At 32.0% G+C, this 23,072-nt stretch overlaps 1 long non-coding RNA gene across 2 annotated transcripts; it reads left to right on the top strand.

Moving 5' to 3' along the window:
- The first annotated feature begins 822 nt into the window (after positions 1–822).
- LOC143243119 (uncharacterized) lies at positions 823–22,843 on the top strand. Of its 2 annotated transcripts, XR_013023916.1 has the most exons (4): positions 823–924; positions 2,999–3,027; positions 14,776–14,917; positions 21,825–22,843. It is a non-coding gene; the product is annotated as an uncharacterized LOC143243119 (long non-coding RNA). The 2 variants fall into 2 exon arrangements; XR_013023917.1 differs by lacking the exons at positions 823–924; positions 2,999–3,027 and adding an exon at positions 4,127–4,208.
- The last annotated feature ends 229 nt before the right edge of the window (positions 22,844–23,072 follow it).

Below are 23,072 nucleotides of genomic sequence, written 5' to 3'. Positions count from 1 at the left end.
GAGCCTACGTCAGTAGCCATCGAAAATGGTGTTTGGGATGTAAATACCTATTCGGGCAGTCTTCACTCTCAGGGGTTTCTCAAATTGCCAAGTCACCGACTGTTTGTCGTCGTTGCATCTGGGTCTTCGTTTTCTGCTTGTATATTGGATTTTGCATCTATCATAGCATCAACTACGTGACGTCATATTTGGAGTACCCCGTCATTGTCAATTTGGACGTGGAGAACAATTTGGAGTTGGAGTTTCCTGCTGTCACTGTGTGCAACCTGAACGGGTAAGTTGAAAAGAAACGATCTATAAGACTTTGAGATATCTTTTAATGAGTAAAATACTTATTGTAAAAGTTAAAAGAATCACAGAGTCAGTTTCCATTATAGAGCACTAGATGTTATACAATCCATAAACCCGTAGCTTAGTGAACGGAGCCAACAAAACTGTATTAGTAACATACAGTACAGTGAACTTAACTAACAAACTTGTATAAGCAACCAGTAATACAGTGAATGTAGCCAATAAACCTGTGTTAGTTTAATGTGGTATATGATCAATTCGCTCCTTTACATAAAACATTTTCTCAACCCAAACCAGCCGTTTTTACATATATAATATAGCATATGGATTGTTGAAGGAACTTCAATTTATTAATTGTACTGTTTGTTGTTAGTGAACTAGATCGGCTGTTGGTCAAAAATATTTCTTTGTTTAAGCGCAAAGGTGCAAAATGGGCTACTTACTGTAGGGATCAAATCCAGGATTTTAACATTGTTATACGGATCATGTACATTAATCACTACATATATTATTTTCAGAAAGTCTACGTTTGATATGACCTTGTCGTCATCAATGTTGTTGAACAAGCAGAACGAGTCAGAGTTTCCAGAACCTTCACAGGAAACAGTCCAGAGCAACTCAGGTTCGAGACGTGTAAGTGAATCCACATATTTTGGTATCTGTCTTTATCTGTGTTAATCACAAATGTAATTTTTACTTCGGACGTTTGACCTTCCTGGAATTTCAAAAGACACTGGGATGTTTTCGGTAAAGTCTGAAAAAAACTGACCAATATAAATTAGTTCCTTAAACATACGTTTTAATACGATAACAATAATACGTTTACTTAGATCTGTACAGTAGGTGAAAATCATTGTAGATGGTATGCATAATCACAGTTTGTGTGTGTTTTAAGAACGTTTGTGAGATACGCTGTGGAACGTTACGTAAGCACAGTTTTTATACTTATTAATATGGGACGACCATTCGTGGTTTCTGTCCCGTTGCCCCTATACTGTAACCAGTAGAGGAATGGTGGTTAAATACAATCGTTCGGTCAGACAAGAATATTTCATGGTTTAAAGTTACTGATGGTCACGCATATAACCCTTGTGAACTTTAAAGGATGTTCTGAAACAAACAAACTAATATACCTTTCTCATCATCAGTACCTAATACGTTCAGGTGTTTTGACGATGAACTGAAATTTTAATCTACAACTTGAAAGATACTTTGTAAGCACATGGGTTAAATGACCAAGTTAGAAAACCCCCTGGTGCCTGGGTAGAGAGGAAAGCTAGCAATAAACAAGTAACATACGCCACCACAAGTTTTATCCAGTTCTTTTAACTGAGTAACAAGACTAGCTGCCACTTAAAAACGCATTCATATTTAAAATTGTGTGATCTTACCATGTTTCGAACCCCAGGTTCTTACATCATGGTATGTTGACCATTGAGCCACGACAGACTTTTTAACAGAGAATCTCGTTCACGTGCTTTTGTTCGATCAATATTACAGGCCTGCGAAGTTAAACTTCATTAAAGTTGTTTTTGTTTTAATAACGGATTTTCCTTTATTCAACTACGTAGATTTTTTAAAATAATATCCTTGTTTTTTTTCTATCATGTAAGGATTTTTTCTACAAATAGAGAAGAAATAAAACTTACTTGAATCAAATTATTATTTCGTTTACCACAATGAACATTTGTTATTATTTTGTTTATTAACAAAAATACAAACAAACGAAAGAAAAGGGGAAAAACATTGATGTTAAACAAATATCGTTTAAAACATTGATGTTAAACAAATATCTTTCTTCATTTATTCTGAATTTTGTACGAACTCCACATCTTCTGGTCTAGAAGTACGCGTTGTGGTTTTTCTTTTATATATTGTGTCCGGAACGTCTCGTTTAAATGACTAATAGCAATTAGCCATCATGCTAATGTTTCACCTTTCCGGTTACCTCCTCTCCATCTCCCTGATGCTTTCATCAAACCTTCCCTTTGTTCTTTACTGATGGCACTAAAGAAATATTAATGTCAAATTGCATCCTTAAACAAATTCTGTGACCTGTTAACCGTTTATATACTAAGGGTGTGTTTCTGTTGGGTTGTAAAACGACCAATGAGACTTTCACTTGGCGATTTATCTAAAGAAACCTGTTTGGTTTATTTCAAATTTCACGCAAAGGTACACGAGGGCTATCTGCGTTAGTCGTCCCTAATTTAGCAGTAAGGCCTCGGGTTACGATTGGCCGTCTGAAAGGGAGAACATATTGTCTTAACCACCTAACCACCTGGCCAAAGAAATGTGTACGTAGCCAGTGGTTGTCAATATTTTAAGCATAATAAAATACGACGCAATTTCGATGAAAATGACTCACTTACGGAACAATACATGTTATGATAATAAAAATTTATAAGTGACAGAGAAAAATGAATGTGATTTTCAGATTCAGCGTACAGGAAATATCATAATACGTGTAAACCTGTCAAAAGAATAAAACCATCACAAGCCTGTGTATTTAATAAAATACACATTATTTAAGCATTTCGATTATATTTAGAGACAGTTTTAATAAAAGTTTAGGTGATTAATCTATTGTAAGTAGCAATTAACGTAAGTGAGCAAAACAATGCCACTCATATTTATCCATTGTTAGTTGAACCATTACCATGATATTATCCACTGAAAATATTACAAACGTGCATTTATTTTACAGGGTTTGCGTCAAAGTTGGACCTTTTCAAAGTAAGTTACTTGAAACGTTTGTGGTTTTTCTAATATGAACAGACTTGGATATATTTAATTACTTTTAATGTTTTAGATATTAAAAGCTCTACGTGTACGCTATGCTTCTTTATTTAATATTTATCATAATCCTTGCATCATAGTACGTATCGCCATCTATGTCATACTTCTGTCATAACTCAATATTCTGTTTTGATGAGTTCATATGATAACGTGCGCTTCTTGTTGATTCAAGAATTTCACTAAATTTCAGACTATTGGGTAATTTTATGATAAGCATGAACCTGTTGATATTTCTTGTCAATAACACTCGAGTGTTCGTGGAAAATCAACCAGTTGAAAGTTCCTACTTTAACTGCGGAAACAGTTCGATGTGTTATTCGATGAAAAAAAACACAAGAGGGCTTTCTGCAAAGAAAATGGCTGTACATATATCTGTGTAATATATAGTAAGAATGCATATTATATTTCTATTTCAAATAATATATAAAGGTTGTGACGATTTGGATAAAAACTATGAAAGAAAATCCATCTATATGTATGGCTACATAAATATGAGTAAATTATTTCGGTAGATAATTAATTTTCATATACATTAACCTGTAGACTGCCAAGTATTTCAGCTGCTACAATACAACTCTAATGCTTCTTCATTTTGTAACTTTTTTGTAACGTTATTGTGGATCGAAAGTGAAATAATTTATAAGTAGGTCAAATGCATGTATGGTTCTGAAATCTAGCGTTGAAGTTAGGCATTATTGAGAACGAATTAACTTTTCCGTGGCACTGTGTTACCGATCGGCTTGGACGAGTTATCTCGTTTACGGCACTGAACAGGTTAATGTGAAATAATTGAAATGTTCATTTCAGCTTTTTCTCCTTACGTTTTGTTATCTTCGAATTCTAAGTTTAACAGGTTGTCAGGTTAAATTAGCGTCTCAACTAAAACTTTTTTGAGAAATTATATTAAAAAAGATGCAACAAATTATAAGACTCGTGAGTAATTACATATGTATACAAACATTTACGTTTTGGTTGTATTTAATTAAAAATTTGAACGCTAATATTTGGTTATTGCACTGAAATAAAAGTTCATCGTTTTTAGTGAGAACTTCGCCAAACTTCGTGTGTTCTACAAAACGTTAGATCACATAATCTACAGGCAGCAGCCTAAGTATCAGGTAAAAACTATTTGCTCAAATTTTTTTGATTTTTTTTTTCTAACGAAAACAACCAGAATATTTCTGTAACTCATTAGTTTCGGGTGTTTAATAACAAGCGAAACATGAAACATGAAATTATATTTATACGACTTGGTCTTACGCTACACATGATGAATTAAAAATGTTAATATCGTACGTGATATATTGATTAATTAGAAATCTCAATATTGTATGTGACATTTGATCAGTTACAAATGTCAATATTGTATGTGATATATTGATGAATTACAAATGTTTATAATGTACGTAACATTTGATCATTTACAAATGTCACTAAAATATGACATATGATGAATTACAGTGTCAATATCGTATGTAACATGTTACAAATGTCAATAAAGCAGACATTTTGTTTCAGAGTAATGAAATCTTTAGTAACCTTGGTGGACAACAGGGACTATGGCCAGGGATCTCCTTAGTGGCCTGGTTCGAGGCTATAGAGACCATCTACCTGTTGATTGGATATGTTATTTCTAAACGACAAATCCAGAAACAAAAAGCACAAGATGTTTCTCGTAGTTAATAATAAGTGAAAATAACTATTAACCTTTCATTAATAGTTTTCACGAAAATCCTGTTTGCACATGATGTGATCAAGGTTGTCAGTTATCGTTATTATAAATATGGTTTATCCTCATTTTAAATAATGATTTATTCCATCAGAGTCAAAACTAATTTTAGAAGCTAGCACTATATGTTCAGTATCATAGGAACAGTCCTAGATTGTTTTGACATAATATCTTGCTAAAGAGCGCTATCAGCAGCAACTGTCAAAAACAAAACGTTTGACACTGTTGTGTAACTAAACAGAAATACTGAACACTGCACATTTACTGTACCTTTATCAGATTATATGAAATAATAAATAAAAGTAGTTTTGGAATTAACCTAATAAATGTAGCTGTTACATATTTTTATAAATATGTTTAGTTATACATTTTGGTCCATGTGTACAGTAAATACTATGTTTGCAGCAATATTTATCAAATTTTTGTAAGGAGATATTCATATCAGAAAATTTTCAATTAACTGTTAATAAATGGTACATAAAATGTATATCATAGTTGTATACTAAAAAGCTTACTTAAATGTTACTAAATATTATATAAAATGTACATCATAGTTGTATGTTAAAAAGCTTACTTAACTGTTACTAAATATTATATAAAATGAATATCATAGTTGTATTTTAAAAAGCTTACTTAACTGTCACTAAATATTATATAAAATGTATATCATAGTTGTATTTTAAAAAGCTTACTTAAACGTTACTAAATATTATATAAAATGTATATCATAGTTGTATTTTAAAAGCTTACTTAACTGTTACTAAATATTATATAAAATGTATATCATAGTTGTATATTAAAAAGCTTACTTAACTGTTACTGAATATTATATAAAATGTATATCATGGTTGTATTTTAAAAAGCTTACTTAAATGTCACTGAATATTATATAAAATGTATATCATACTTGTATTTTAAAAAGCTTACTTAACTCTTACTAAATATTATATAAAATGTATATCATAGTTGTATTTATAATGTGACGATCAATCGTTGGTAAAAGAGTAGTCCAAGAGTTGGCGGTGGGTGGTGATGACTAGCTGCCTTCCCTCTAGTCTTACACTCCTAAATTAGGGACGGCTAGCAAAGATAGCCCTCGAGTAGCTTTGTGCGAAATTCAAAAACAAACAACAATGGTTTATACTTTTCCAAACTTCGCAACTGAAAACGACATTTATTTCTGGACAACCTGATATAATAAGTTTATTCGTAGGATATAAAAGTAACTGATAGGATGAAAAATACTAACAGTTATAACACAATTATTCCTTGGCTATAAAATAATTAATAGTTATAATAGGGGTTCTCGTAAGACGATAATGACTATAATCATGATGTACTAAAAACACGTAGGTCCAAGAAGTCTTCATAAAATTGAAATAGAAACCCTTGTAACCCTAGTGCTTTTGAAAGGTGGAACTTTCTTCTTCTGGGGCAATCTGGAAATGCCCAGTATAATTGATGAAGTGATATATAAAGATTTAGTTTAGTAACATCATAGAAACATATTGGATTACCAAGCTAAACACTGTTCAACGTTTCTGAATTAATCTAGATCCAGGAATCAGTGATCTCCGGTCATTAGTTTCATCTGTCAGAAAAATAACTTTATTCTTCACTTACTTTTTAATGAAATAATTATTGTTTTTAAATTGATTTATATAAACATATCTTTATAAATCACTCTCCAGGTGTTATCTATACTTGATTTGTATAAACATGTCTTTATTAATCACTCTCCAGGTGTTATCTATACTTGATTTATATAAACATATCTTTATTAATCACTCTCCAGGTGCTACCTATACTTGATTTATATAAACATATCTTTATTAATCACTCTCCAGGTGCTACCTATATTTGATTTATATAAACAAATCTTTATTAATCACTCTCTAGGTGTTATCTATACTTGATTTATATAAACATATCTTTATTAATCACTCTCCAGATGTTACCTATACTTGATTTATATAAACATATCTTTATTAATCACTCTCCAGGTGTTATCTATACTTGATTTATATAAACATATCTTTATTAATCACTCTCCAGGTGTTATCTATACTTGATTTATATAAACTTTATTAATCACTCTCCAGGTGTTATCTATACTTGATTTATATAAACATATCTTTATTAATCACTCTCCAGGTGTTATCTATACTTGATTTATATAAACATATCTTTATTAATCACTCTCCAGGTGTTATCTATACTTGATTTATATAAACATATCTTTATTAATCACTCTCCAGGTGTTATCTATACTTGATTTATATAAACATATCTTTATTAATCACTCTCCAGGTGTTATCTATACTTGATTTATATAAACATATCTTTATTAATCACTCTCCAGGTGTTATCTATACTTGATTTATATAAACATATCTTTATTAATCACTCTCCAGGTGTTATCTATACTTGATTTATATAAACATATCTTTATTAATCACTCTCCAGGTGTTATCTATACTTGATTTATATAAACATATCTTTATTAATCACTCTCCAGGTGTTATCTATACTTGATTTATATAAACATATCTTTATTAATCACTCTCCAGGTGTTACCTATACTTGATTTATATAAACATATCTTTATTAATCACTCTCCAGGTGTTATCTATACTTGATTTATATAAACATATCTTTATTAATCACTCTCCAGGTGTTATCTATACTTGATTTATATAAACATATCTTTATTAATCACTCTCCAGGTGTTATCTATACTTGATTTATATAAACATATCTTTATTAATCACTCTCCAGGTGTTATCTATACTTGATTTATATAAACATATCTTTATTAATCACTCTCCAGGTGTTATCTATACTTGATTTATATAAACATATCTTTATTAATCACTCTCCAGGTGTTATCTATACTTGATTTATATAAACATATCTTTATTAATCACTCTGCAGGTGTTATCTATACTTGATTTATATAAACATATCTTTATTAATCACTCTCCAGGTGTTATCTATACTTGATTTATATAAACATATCTTTATTAATCACTCTCCAGGTGTTATCTATACTTGATTTATATAAACATATCTTTATTAATCACTCTCCAGGTGTTATCTATACTTGATTTATATAAACATATCTTTATTAATCACTCTCCAGGTGTTATCTATACTTGATTTATATAAACATATCTTTATTAATCACTCTGCAGGTGTTATCTATACTTGATTTATATAAACATATCTTTATTAATCACTCTCCAGGTGTTATCTATACTTGATTTATATAAACATATCTTTATTAATCACTCTCCAGGTGTTATCTATACTTGATTTATATAAACATATCTTTATTAATCACTCTCCAGGTGTTATCTATACTTGATTTATATAAACATATCTTTATTAATCACTCTCCAGGTGTTACCTATACTTGATTTATATAAACATATCTTTATTAATCACTCTCCAGGTGTTATCTATACTTGATTTATATAAACATATCTTTATTAATCACTCTCCAGGTGTTATCTATACTTGATTTATATAAACATATCTTTATTAATCACTCTCCAGGTGTTATCTATACTTGATTTATATAAACATATCTTTATTAATCACTCTCCAGGTGTTATCTATACTTGATTTATATAAACATATCTTTATTAATCACTCTCCAGGTGTTATCTATACTTGATTTATATAAACATATCTTTATTAATCACTCTGCAGGTGTTATCTATACTTGATTTATATAAACATATCTTTATTAATCACTCTGCAGGTGTTATCTATACTTGATTTATATAAACATATCTTTATTAATCACTCTCCAGATGTTACCTATACTTGATTGAGGTGTCGATAAGCTCTTTGCGAGACCTACCAATTTCAACGTGAAAAAGAAGGAAAAAAAACGTGATCGTCGCGGGCCGGACGTTGCTTAACTTCGGGGGATCGAACAAGAACAGTCTTGTTTTCTAATTCACACACATCTTGAAGAGGCCTCACAAACACATGTATTACATACAGAACAAGTACAACAAGAAAATGCACAGTTACGTACAATTGAATGCACCGAATACTATTTGTAATTGCTCCTAACAAAGGACACACAATAATGTGACGCTGACTGTTTCAACAGTGTTAGTCTTCACTTTCACTCTGTGTTCAACACAACTGGAACTCAATTTCAATTACAGTTTTAAAACTATTGGTGTACAATTTCTATGACTGTTTCAACAGTGTTGGTCTTCAGTTTCACTGTCCCTTTCATCACTTTTGGTGTTTACTTTAATTGATTGTTTTCACACTGTTGATCTTCACTTTCACTGACTGTGTCAACAGTAACGGTCTTTGGAATCAGTCTTCTCTTTCACTTTTTATACTATAGGTCCTCAGCTAAACTCGCTGTTTACACACTGTTGGTCTTCAATTTCACTGGCTATTTCAACATTGTTGATCTTCGATTTCACTGTGTTTTTCCACAGTGTAGTCTACATTTTCAGTCTGTTTCAATACTGTTGAACTTCACTTTCACTCAACATTTTAACACTACTGGTTTTCACTTTCAATGACTGTTTCAATAGTATTGGTTTTCAAATTCACTGTCTGTTGAACGGCGTTGGTCTCTAATGTGATTGTCCTTCTCAACAGCATTTGTCTTCACTTTTACTCTACATTTTAACACTACTGGTCTTAACTTCCACTGAATGTTTTCACAGTGTTGGTCTTCAATTTCACTGCCTGTTTTAACATGATTGATCTTCTCTTTGAGTGTCTGTTTCAACACTAATGGTCTTTACTTTCACTCTACATTTTAGCACTACTGGTTTTCACTTTTAGTGACTGTTTCAACAGTGTTGGTCTTCAATTTTACGGTTTGTGTCAATAATGTTTGTCTTCACTTTCACTCAATATTTTAACAGTGCAGGTCTTCAATTTCACTGATTTTATCAACATTATTGGTCTTCGGTTTCACTGACGGTTTGCACAGTGTTGTTGTTCAATCTCACTCTGTATGAACAGTGTTGGTCTTCACCTTCAATGACTGTTTCAGCAGTGTCGGTCTTCACTTTCACTGTATGTTTCAACAGTGAGTATTTTTAATTTCACCGTCAGTATTAGCAGTGTTGGTTTTCAGTTTCAATCTCTGTTTTGAACAGTGTTGGTCTATAGTTTGACTGTTTGTTTTAACAGTGTCGATCTTCAAATTCACTATCTCTATCGACACTATTGTGTGACACCCAGAGTAAATGTGTTAAATGGGTTTTGGTTTTCTATGTCTCATGTTCCATCTTTGTACAGAAAGTATTCTACTAAGAACCACCCAACAATAACATGTCACATGTTGATATGTGAATCACAGTGTTATTAATTCATAACATGTTAATGTAGAATATCCTGTTTGTTGTCAACATTATTCACACCTGTTCTATTGCTATTTAAAAAGTTAATGTTGAACTTTGACTTCATCCTCTATTTCAAACTCAGCGCGAAAAGTGAAGCCGTCGTAAACAGGAGACAGAGATGAACGGACGGACAGACACCACTGTTCACGATGTATATAAAACAAGTAGTAAATAATGTTCTATGTCCAATCACATTCAAATATTGTCTGAAGCTACTTTCATTGCCGGCCTTAATTGGTTGTTGTGCAGATCCATTCTGTAATATCATACAAGAGAAAATAAAAAGATTGTTGTCAGTAAACCACTAAGAAAATTGTACAAAAAACGAGACATGAGTAATTAGTATGTGAAGAAATGAAAATTAATTAACAAATACAATCACAGGATTTCGAATTAGTAGTTAAAAAAAACAATAGGTAGATTGTGTACTGGAGAAACTCGTCAGTTTACATGTTAACAAACATGAAAGTCTGAATTGGTGTAAATTCTTCTTTGTGACGTGCACTGAATGAATGTTACAAAACTAAAAAATCTAAAATATTTCTCAGTAAAACTGTTAGTATACATTTATAATTATGTTATACTTAAAGTTTAAAATTTGATCCGTGGGTTGTGCACCCAACATCTGAAAGGTGCTCCCAAATCGGAGTAGGATAAAAAAAAGCGGTTAGACAGATATATTAAAAAAACAAAAATCACAGAGTAATACAGTGATAGATAATTACTTTTTATAACTCACAAGTTATGTTATTGTCCCAGATTAGTTTTAACACCATACCATAAACATGGGATTTTTCCTGACTAACAACATCCGAATTTATCTTTATTCATGGCATGTTCATATTTCACGAGTGAAGACGGTGAAGCCTGTTGTATTAAAAAACCGAACGTGATTTTGAATCATTGAAATCATTAGAACTAAATAAATTTTGAAAACACAAACAAGTCTGAAGACATGTGACGAACATACTGTGGAAAATCTAAATTTTGTGTTGTTGAAAACAAATTAATAAAATGTTATTGTTCTGGAGAGTGGGGAAATTTTATTTTTAAGCTTAGGTACTTTTGCTAAATGCTACTAAGCTTTTCATAATAAAGTTTTAACAGCTTTTACTTTTTGGAAGGAAAGACATTCACTGAACTTTATAAGTAAAATTTGGACAAACATTATGATAGTAGTATGGTTACAGTAATATTAAGAAAATGTTTAGTACAAAATATTATCTCAATATATTGTTTGCTTCAGAGCGAAACCTTTTGTTGTGTCTAATGCATCGAACTGAACAACAGAGTTTGAGCTTTAAGTCTGTAAACTAACACTACCTCACTGGACACTACAAGCACATTAGAAACTAACATAATCCTACTGATATGATCATAGTAGCGATAATGAAGTGTGTAATAGATATAATCACAGCAAAATATTGGCACAAAATTAACAATCATTCACTAAGTATTAAACACTAGCTAAACAGGAGAGCTTAATCTTGAAGATGTCACTAGTATGGACTTAGATCTTACTCTTAACTTCATAATCATTGCTGTCTAATACTAAATATAGATTCATCTTGCAATTAGCTTTGCCTTTTCTTTTACCAAGAGAAAATAATGAAACTGAGATACCTCATTACAAAGGTAAAGTATACCAAAATATAAATTTGATAGCAAAACAAAATGTATACAGAAGTAAACCTGAACTAACTATATTCAAATTTTTTTTATTTATTTATTTTGGTAATATTTGGTTCTATCACTGATCCACTAAAGTTGATAATAGATAAAAGTATTTTCCAGTTATTGGTCATTTCTCGAAAAACAACTTTTACAGTATTTAGTAAATGTTCAAATCATTTATGAAGAAAGATGCCAAAATGTAAGTTCTCTAACCAAAAATTATTCTGAGATCTTCAAACAAGATAAAATTAAACTTTCTCTTACTTCCTTATCTCTACATGCAGCAAAACACTACACTTTTCCTTTATATCCACTGATAGTAATCCAAATGGATTCAGTGTCATGACTATTATCTTTTATATGCTCAACTCCAACAGGAAGTAACTCATATTTTACATATAAAGTAACTTCTCCCAGATTTTTAATACTATATTTCAATTAAATAGCCAGCAACCCTGTATTTCAAAGAAATTTCTGTCATCAAAATCATCTACATTTAAACATATCTTAGTTATTCCCTTTATATCAAAATCTTATGTTCCTAACAGCACTCTAAAGTTATCAATTTTATTACTTGTACTTTTAGCATTACAATACTACAATTAAGCCTATTCTTGTAAGTTTCATACCAACTTTTATGTTCAAGTTTTCTCAGCCTCTTATTATTTTTCCATTTAGTTTATCATGGCTTTCTTCATGTTTTAGTGACTCTTGTCTTTCCCTTACATCCGAGCTAATAGTCTTAACAGACAAACCAGTCCATATGCTATTTAAATGTAAACCACCCATTCCAAAGAGATCTCACTATACACTGAATTGATCCTTCAAGTTCAACCAATCAATCTGTTCATTTCTACATATCAGTATAAGCCTATCATTTGTCCTAGTGAATTACATATAATTTAATACCGACAGTTAATTCCGGGTAATACTCCTGAAAATATAAGTTGTGAATTCCTTCTTTAAATACCGGCCTGGCATGGCTAAGTGCGTAAGGCGAGCGACTCGTAATCCGAGGGCGCGGGTTCGCGCCAGCATCGCGCTAAACATTCTCGCCCTCCCAGCCGTGAGGCGTATAATGTGACGGTCAATCCCACTATTCGTTGGTAAAAGAGTAGTCCAAGAGTTGGCGGTGGGTGGTGATGACTAGTTGCTTTCCTTCTAGTCTTACACTGCTAAATTAGGGACGGCTAGCACAGATAGCCTTCGAGTAGCTTTGTGCGAAATTCAAAAAAAAAAAACAATCTTTAAATACCTTTAACCCTCGTATATATTAATTACCTTCTCTTTGCTACCTTTACCTACATCATTAACCCATACATGTACCACAAAAACTACATTTTTGCTATTCCTCTTTATTCTCCGTTCGTTAGTTGTATCTTTCATCTATGTTCTAATGTAACATCATAATTTCATTCTTTTCTTCCTAAATTCACAAACTACCCGATACATACGCTGAAATCTGTTGCTAAACCCTTTATAGTAAAATAGGTTCGTTAAAAATAAATTCGATACCTTTAGCTCTAATAGTGTTTTTTCTAACGTTCTGAAAGCTATTGTTCAGGTAGGGTAACGTTTAACAAGGTTATTTGTAAAATTTATATTGAACCGTAATATTACATTTACGAAGACAACTATCGTGTATGACACGATGAGAACTCGATCTCGATTATTGCCCATCTAGTGTTAAATATATCATAAATAAACTTGAATTGTAGGAGTTTAAAATATGCGTTTGTTTTGGAATTTCGCACAAAGCTACTCGAAATATGCGTTCAATTATAATTTATATTGTTTGTTTATTTTTTAATTTCGTACAAAGCTACTCGAGGGCTATCTGTGCTAGCCGTCCCTAATTTAGCAGTGTAAGACTAGAGGGAGGGCAGCTAGTCATCACCACCCACCTCAAACTCTTGGGCTACTCTTTTACCAGTGAATAGTGGGATTGAACGTAACATTATAACACCCCCACGGCTGAAAGGGCGAGCATGTTTGGCGCGACCGGGATGCGAACCCGCGACCCTCAGATTACGAGTCGCACACCTTAAACGCTTGGCCATATAATTTATAACTAGATTTATATTATTAAATTTTTTAACGCTTAAACCCGTATCTTGGAGTAAGGTAACTTTTATGTATAAATTACATACTGGATTAAAGATAACTTCTCCTTTACTTTTATGGAAAAACAAAAAAATGAAATCAAATCAATTTTTTTTCTCTTTTTCAATATTTCGGCGCACTAATTGCTAATGCATATACAAGGTGTACTATTTTTGTAAGCTTTCTTATAAAATTGAGCAAAAATCACGATATATGATGTACTAATTTAATAAATTTTTCACTATCTTAAATTATGTGATATGGTATAAGGCACAGGATTTTTGTATGTTAGTTACGATGAGTATCGCGTTATTATGTGTATTAATACACGCGTAAGTCTTCGCGAGTTTAGGGTAAGTATCACATTATTTTATGTACTTTTTACAAATATTCATGAATTTAATGAGTGTCATGGTACTATGTGAATCATTTTGTAACTTTTTGAGTATTTAAATTGAGTGTTGCGATATTAGATAGCTTCATTTTTATATAAATCTTTACGTATTTCGGATGCGTTAACGCGATATGAAGTGTAACACTTCTGTATTTCTATTGTATGTCATGTCATACCCTACCATTTCCCGCTGGTACAGCGATAAGTCTACGGATTTACAACGCTAACATCAGGGATTCGATTCCCGCGATCGACTAAACTAATAACCTTATTGGGCTGTGCTATAATAAAACACACACAGACTACTAATCTTATATTTTAAAAGAAAATATATCTAAAATATAAATATAATCGATATAGCACTATAATGGGTCTATTCTCCTTTTTTTTAGGTTGCTTTCTCAAGTAGCACCGTTCAGCCGCGAATTGACGAAACTACCATAAATTAGTCAGAAGAAATAGTGAAACAAAAATATGGCACCACCTTTTTCCAAAACTTAATTCTCGGTGATAGTATCTCAGAAATATCGCAAGGTAAAGGATATAAATGGCTGTTTTCCCTATTAACGTTTTTGTTTTTCATTCTACATCGTATTAATAGTCGATTATACTTCAAATAAATATAGGGAATATCATATTACTGCGTGACATTTATTTTTGCGCTGTCTCTCATACCTTTATGTGAATTAGATTTATTTATCTCTGGATATGCCCAAACATATGTATAGGATTTGTGTGTGGCAAGTCGACGACTGCAATAGATACCATTTAAATGTATGTACTCTAAAACGTTGTATAATAATTATTCAGCTAATTTTAAAATTATACGAGTGTCGATAATTTGTACATATTTACTTATCTTTACAACATAATGTATCTAAATTGATGAAATATAATTTCTATTCACACGAAGTATGTAACATTTAAAAGCCATCTTATCTGGAACACACTGACGCAGTTAAATACATTTCTATTAATCACTATAATTAATTCAAAGATAATAATATTTTCAAAATTGATAATGAAACAAAATAAACAACTTCTTAAGGCAGAAAAGAAACGAATAATTATTTCTGATCCATGTCGAACACTTTAGATTTTTTCGTTTAATTATCATATCCCTATATCTTCTATTGTTCGTGAGACTTACACAACTTTATTAAATTGTTTATTTGTTAAAAGGCTCTCACCACATCTGTTACCAAGCACTTTTAACTGAAGTTTTTTCTCTCACATTTATCAATTACAACTCGAAATCAGATATGTGCGATGAAACTGCTATAAACAAATTAGAGGAATGTGAAAATATCATCTACTTATGTTTTGTAACCAATGTAGACCGACTGGCTTTTAAACATTTACACAGTTTTTGGTATATAAACCATAACTTTATAGCAACCACTTCATAGTACGAGGTTCAGAATATTTAAGAAAAACAAAACAAAACATACTTGATGCTTTGTATTCTATAATGTTTGGTTTATGACGTACTCAACCATCTGTGTACTATAATGGCTGATTTATAATCCTCTACATAATCTAATGCTTGACTTGTAACATACCCAATACGGTGTAAACTTTAATGAATCTTAAACGTATTCAATTCTCTGTGTGTTAAAACGTGAGATTTAGGTAGTTATAAAACAACAATTAGTGTATAAAGAGGGTTTAGTACTTTATAAATCACACATTTTAGCACATTAGTGCACACAGACGGTTGATTTCTTTAAAAACTAGATATCAGAATACACTAATGTCTGGTTTATAATTATTCATTTATCTGTATACGCTTACGTTTGATTTACAGTGTACTCAATCTTTCTTCATAAAGATTATTTCTGTGTTTTGCAGCATTTTATATCTGTTAGTTATGGATCCTATTTAACATTAACTGTAAATGTAACCTGTTCCAACATCAGTACATTATAATGATTAAGGCCCGGCATGGCCAAGCGTGTTAAGGCGTACGACTCGTAATCTGAGGGTCGCGGGTTCGCATCCCGGTCGCGCCAAACATGCTCGCCCTTTCAGCCGTGGGAGCGTTATAATGTTACCGTCAATCCCACTATTCGTTGGTAAAAGAGTAGCCCAAGAGTTGGCGGTGGGTGGTGATGACTAGCTGCCTTCCCTCTAGTCTTACACTACTAAATTAGGGACGGCTAGCACAGATAGCCTTCGAGTATTTTTGTGCGAAATTCAAAAACAAACAAATAAACATTATAATGGAACAAATAGTGTTGTTGAAGATGATATATAGACAGAAATGCATAGACCCAGTATTAAGGCGTTCGACTCGTAATCCGAGGGTCGCGGATTCGAATCCCAGTCGCATCAAACATGCTCGCCCTTTTAGTCGTGGGGGCGTTATAATATGGCCTTCAATCCCACTATTCGTTGATAAAAGAGTAGCCCAAGAGTTGGCGGTGGGGGGTGATGACTAGTTTTACACTACTAGAATAGGGACGGCTAGCGCAGATAGCCCTCGAGTAGCTGGAAATTTTCGTTCAGTATCGACAACAACAACAACGTTGAGTAGATCTCCTGGTGATGTACAAGTACTTATCTCCTGTTTTGAATGTGTTAAGTGTGTTTACTATTTACCTCTACCATACACGCTTCGTGACATTAAACATTCAGAATGTACCAAGCTAACAAGAATAAACTTTGGATATTGGAATTTTTTTTCAATATTTCCATGAGTGATGGAAAATTATTTTAATCTTAGTTGTTTAAGTGCCCTTAAACAAAGGATTTTTATTTTAAAATCATGATAACAGTCTATATATCCGATCATCTTTCCTCACTTTCAAGCATCAACGACTGAAACGTAGAGAGTTGCAAGTGAAAATGGCGTAAAAATTAACCCAGTCTTAGGTCCATAAAAACGAGAAAATTAGCGTGACCGAATGGAAGGGCTATACGTTCCACAATAAGTGACACATACCAAATGAAAATATGTATCGACAGCAAAGTTCACACATTTCATTATTCTATTGCCGTTAATATGTTTCAGGTTTGATACTAGTCGCAAACCCATGTTCTTGTAATATATGATGGGTGAAAGTTACAGCAACAATGAAAAGTAACTACCATGTCTGTGTGCACTGCATGCCAAACAAGGTATGGTTTCACCAAGACAACACATTCAGCCCACGTTTAAATGAACACGAGAGGCCCTTTATAACATGTATTCACAAACTGAACTTTATGTGCAGATATCTCATTTGAACTTCTGTATTAATAACTAGCTGGAATGAACCCTCTCAAGGCGTTATTTGTACATGTTTGGTAAACATTGGAAGGTATAATTTATACTCATATAAGAAATTAATATATATTTCTTTCACGCCCTAAGAACTAGTAATAGCCTCGAGGGGAAAATTGTACTACTGAATTAAAATAACGTGGAAAATAAACTTTAATTTGTATTTCCAAACATGAAAACTTCATATGAATATTTATTTATTGAATTCTTTTACTTTATTCCATTTTGTACATCTCAATGAAAGTCACGAATTTTTATTTTACTTATGATTTAAGGTACAATTCCAACGTTTATTATTATTTATTTATTTGAGTTTTGTATGACACCCTCAGCCACAGAGCAGGAAAAACAGAATAGTTTGAAATAAAATAGCAACAATCTGTTCTTGTAACTTGAGTAAAAGAGCGTTTTTATTGATTTTAGCCAATCGCTGTTTCCCAAAATCGGTTGTAGTGATGTATACCATTGCCACTACTTACCTTCCCAATGCCATAGTTTACTGATGAAAACGCGTCATGTAAGTTTTCAATTCTTTCTAACTGTTTAAATCATAGAGGGATTTATTTCAGTAAGGATATGATTTTAGGTATAAACTGAGAAGTACAAGCTCAACTGATGATACGATATTAGAAGAAAAGATGTTTGTGAACAATTTCTGTAGCAACTATAGAACTTTTTTAATTTTGAAAAGAATGATTTATCATTTTGTATGTTATTTGAATTACGAGGCTGAATTATGATAAGAGAATAGATATTATTTTATGGAACAAGATAATGTATGGTTAGATAAGTCATTTCACTTTCGAACAAACGAAGTTTCTTATTGCCATCAAGGCCTTTCCTTTCTTAAAACCCTGTATGTCCTGAATGGCACAGTGCAGAGGCAAACCGTGTACTTCGTTTTTCGAATCAAAACAAAAACAAAATTTGTAGTTTTAAAAATATACAATAATCGGAACGTTTTTAAAACGATTTAGGAATAAACAAAATCAGTATTTAAAATCTACAACAAAGACAAGCATATTTAATTGTTTCTTAAAATCATTACGATGAAATGTTTTGAAAATTTCATAGCTGAGAATTAATATCACATACATACGTTGGTATAAAATTAAGATAGGTTTGCATGACCTAAATATCTTACAGAAAGTAATTATTTACAACATAACTATTTTATTTAATAGATTTTATATATAATTCGATAAACCACACAAATACATTTAATAGACACACCAGGGTCTTGTAGAAATATTCAAATAATTTAAGTAGTGAATTCTCCTCATCACAATCCAAAGATTATCTACAACTTTAATCATGTGGGAAACGATAAGCGGGAGGTTAACACTTAGTGACTTGTCTTCGTTTCTTTAGATATACATAAACAGTTTTTATACATCTGATGTCTTTTGTACACAATATTAAGAAGCAGGACCTCTCATACGCGGTGCTTTTTATTGTACTGTAATCCTATGTAAGTTAGGAAAACATCTGTGAGATTTATATTTGTATAAAATAAATTATGAGGTGTCACCACAATAATTAATAAATGTTAATTTCTCTGGTAACTTGATAATTTTATGATTTGTATTTGGAATAGTTTTGAAGTTTAACTGCTTCTGTGGATATCATGCTAATATTATTGATAAAGGAATGTATTTGTACATACATGTGCACACGAAACACATTACAAAAACATGTATGACATGTATCTGTCAATAAATATATTTACATTATTGCCTAAACTGCCGGTACCTTTCACCTCAAAGTAATTAAAACTTTGAACAAACCTAATAGTAATAACATCATGATGTCAAAAGGACAATGTTCAGATATTTTAAGTCAATGATTACATACACGTTACAGATTTTTCTTCCAATTTTACCAAAAATTAAACTGAAAGGATCATGACGACCTAAATACAAGAAGAAAACGTTGCATGGTCTTTATATATATGTATACTCATGTGTATGCCTCTGTGATGAACATTTTACAAGTTAGAAACAATTAAGTATTATTAGTTTTTTGTGGTTACAAGAATTGTAATTTTTCTTTTTAAACTACGTTTTCCCACCAGAAAATCTGTGGGTTGTATATTGATTCTCTTTCCATTCACTAAAGAAATCTGACTTCAAACTTTAGAACGTGGATGTAGATATGTCTTCTACCAACTTGTAAAACTAAAACTTTTGTACCAAGTCCCTTAATTTTAAACTGTAATATTACAAATTACAATCAGTGTCATAAACGCTTGCTGGAAGGTTTGTTTGTTTTCGAATTTCGCACAAAGCTACTCGAGGGCTATCTGTGCTAGCCGTCCCTAATTTAGCAGTGAAAGACAAGAGGGAAAGCAGTTAGTCATCACTACCCACCACCAACTCTTGGGCTACTCTTTTACCAACGAATAGTGGGATTGACCGTCACATTATACACCCCCACGGCTGGGAGGGTGAGCATGTTTAGCGCGACGCGGGCGCGAACCCGCGACCCTCGGATTACGAGTCGCACGCCTTACGCGCTCGGCCATGCCAGGCTGCTGGAAGGACTCGAGAAGATACGACAAAAATTTATCACGCCAAAGTTTAACAGGAAAAAGACCGATTAAAAGAACATCGTTACCTGGTTAAACTTTATACATTTAGTGTGTAATTTTTTAGATGTAAGAATAGAAAAATTGCTTGTCATGAGTATTTACAAAATACAAAAATTATAAAGCTTTGTAAAGTTACTAACAAGAAAAATATACTGATGTTAATCTTTAACTTTAACGCTTCCAAAATGACTAAAAAAACAAAACAACAAAAAAATAACAGACACTGCGTTCAACCAATGGCTCACGATCTTGTATAATGTATGGTCTCCCTAATGTTCATAAACAGAATCATCCCTTACGCCCTATACCTTCTGCAATCAGAACCCATAGTTATAAAACAGCCAAATTCCTTGTAACTGTTTTTAATCCATTAACATTTAATGAATTAACTGTCCTGGATTCATTTTCATTTGTTAAAGGCATACATCCTTGTAATGAATGTTTAGTGGTTAGTTTTGATACAAGTTATTTATTCACAAACATTCCATTGGATTAAACTGTCGATATTTGTTTGGAAAAGCTCTTTCAAGAGGAGTCTCTTATTCGTGGCTTAATTATTTCACAACTTAGATAACACCCATTTTGTATTTAACGAAAAACTTTAAAATAATTTTGTTTTTACCTTCATTATTAACAATTATGAATCAGATTTGTTTATTTTGCGTTTACTTCCACTTAATATAATATCGATAATTTCTTGTGCTAACACTTTTGACGTTTAAACGTTTCTCATAATTAGAATTATTGTGTTCCTTTTCGAATTTCCGTTACGTTGCTATGATACATAATATTACACGTGCGGTGGTTGCTGAACTGGAAGTATTTATTAACCAATGGTTCAGATTTTGTGAAAATTTAAAATAACCTTAATTTTTATTATTTCTTCCATTGATGTGTAAATCCTCTTATATACAATAAAACGTTTTTATTAAATTTTTCAGTCACGGCGACACTGAGTAACCGTTCTTATTCATGATAGAAACAAACCTAGGGAACGTTTTGAAATGAAACAACAATATATCTATGAAAACCTAATGTGACGTAGATAGAACAACGAAAATTAAACAATGCCAGAGTTTGTACTCTTACGTATCATAATTTTATTTCGGATGACTCATCAATGGCACCATTTTAGACATGTCTATCCCTGATGCCGGAAAGTGTCATTGACGATGGTGACACTGTCCACCTTACAAATGTTTTTAAGTATTTAATTCAAAAATTAGACTTTTGTTTTAACATGATTTCGTTTTACGAATTAAAGTAAAATTAGTTACATACAAAATTGGAAAATGGCAGTGTCGTCAAATAACTCGAAACCAGGACTGGAAAGGCCAAATTCAGATGAGTAACACTGATGTTTGAACCTATCTGTTAGTCACCCTAGCAATTTATAATAATTAAAATTATGCTACATAATGTCTTTTAAAATTTATGACTTTATTTTCTCTCTTACTGCTGTAAACTAGTTGTAAAAAATTGGATTCAACTCCATTTAAGATTTTAATTAAAAAATTAGACTTTGTTTTGTTTTAAAATGACTCGTTTTTACGAATTTTAACAATTTTATTTTTAATTTTTTACAGGTTCTTTTGCGCAGATAGCCTAGATGCTTTGCGCCTTAAAACATCAAATCAACCATCCAACCAACCTCTCCGATTTATTATATTATGTACGTTTCATATTACATTCTCAAATGACAGGAAGCTCGAACTGAAATCGCCCCCGCTAGTACAGCGGTATGTCTTCGGATTTACAACATTTAAATCGGGGGTTCGATTCCCCTCGGTAGGATCTGCAGATAGCCCGATGTGGTCTTTGCTGTAAGCAAACACAAACTCAATTTGAAATTAGTAGTTAATGTGCATTAACTTTATTTGTCAACAAGATTGATACATACTATTTCCGTTTTTATTTTCTTTACGTAAATATATTTTAATGTACAAACACCAAAATTATACAATTTATAATTACGGTTATTACTAACAGTTATTACAAATGATGGTTTATGTACAACAGTGTTACAAACTTACAGAGAATACGGAGTCGTATATCCGGTTTCGAAATGAATATTGTATCGACGATCCCAGTCCACGCACAACAAATTTATTCTGTGTTCATATTGTTACCGTTTGTCTTAACTGGTCTCATACCTTTACTAATTCGTTTCTTTCGGCAAACTTGCTTTACTTGCGAGTGTTAAGTGATAGTTTTTAACCCCAGGTTTATTAAAGTTGATCTCCTCAACGTTCTGAACGTCTCCAGGAACGAACATAGCTCCGGTTCTGCTTCTGGTCGGAGTTCTGGATTTCAGTACATCATACGAAGAACTTCATCCAAACCACTCGACGGACAGTTTATGGTGATGATAATTTCTTATTAAAGTTGTAATTATAAACGGACAATAAGTGAAGAGAGAACACTACATATATGAAAAAAAAATTAAATTTAAAGACGTCAACTTTCATGAGCAAACCTAACTTGGCCAGTTTTAACATCAGGAAAATCGTGAAAAACAGTCACATCGAAAGCTGCCTATATCTCTGTTTAGGACTTGGAAGAAAAATTACTTGTGTACCAAATATCATTTATGTTGGCCGAAATACGGTGGAATAAACATCAAACAACCTTAAAATTATGTTATTTGTGGAATTTTGACCCCTACAATAGGTAAAAATAAGTAAATCCAAAGTATCATTATATCAGATCGTATGGAAAACTTGTCAAAAATCCCCCACTGATACAGCGCTAGGTCTACGGATTTACAACGCAAAAATCAGGTGTTCGATTCCCTCTTATTGGACTCAGCAGATAGTCCCGATGTGGCTTTGCTA

Source organism: Tachypleus tridentatus, unplaced genomic scaffold (genome assembly GCF_004210375.1).
Source record: "Tachypleus tridentatus isolate NWPU-2018 unplaced genomic scaffold, ASM421037v1 Hic_cluster_2, whole genome shotgun sequence".
In the NCBI taxonomy this organism is placed as follows: domain Eukaryota; kingdom Metazoa; phylum Arthropoda; class Merostomata; order Xiphosura; family Limulidae; genus Tachypleus; species Tachypleus tridentatus.
This window is presented reverse-complemented; position numbering and strand designations above follow the sequence as displayed.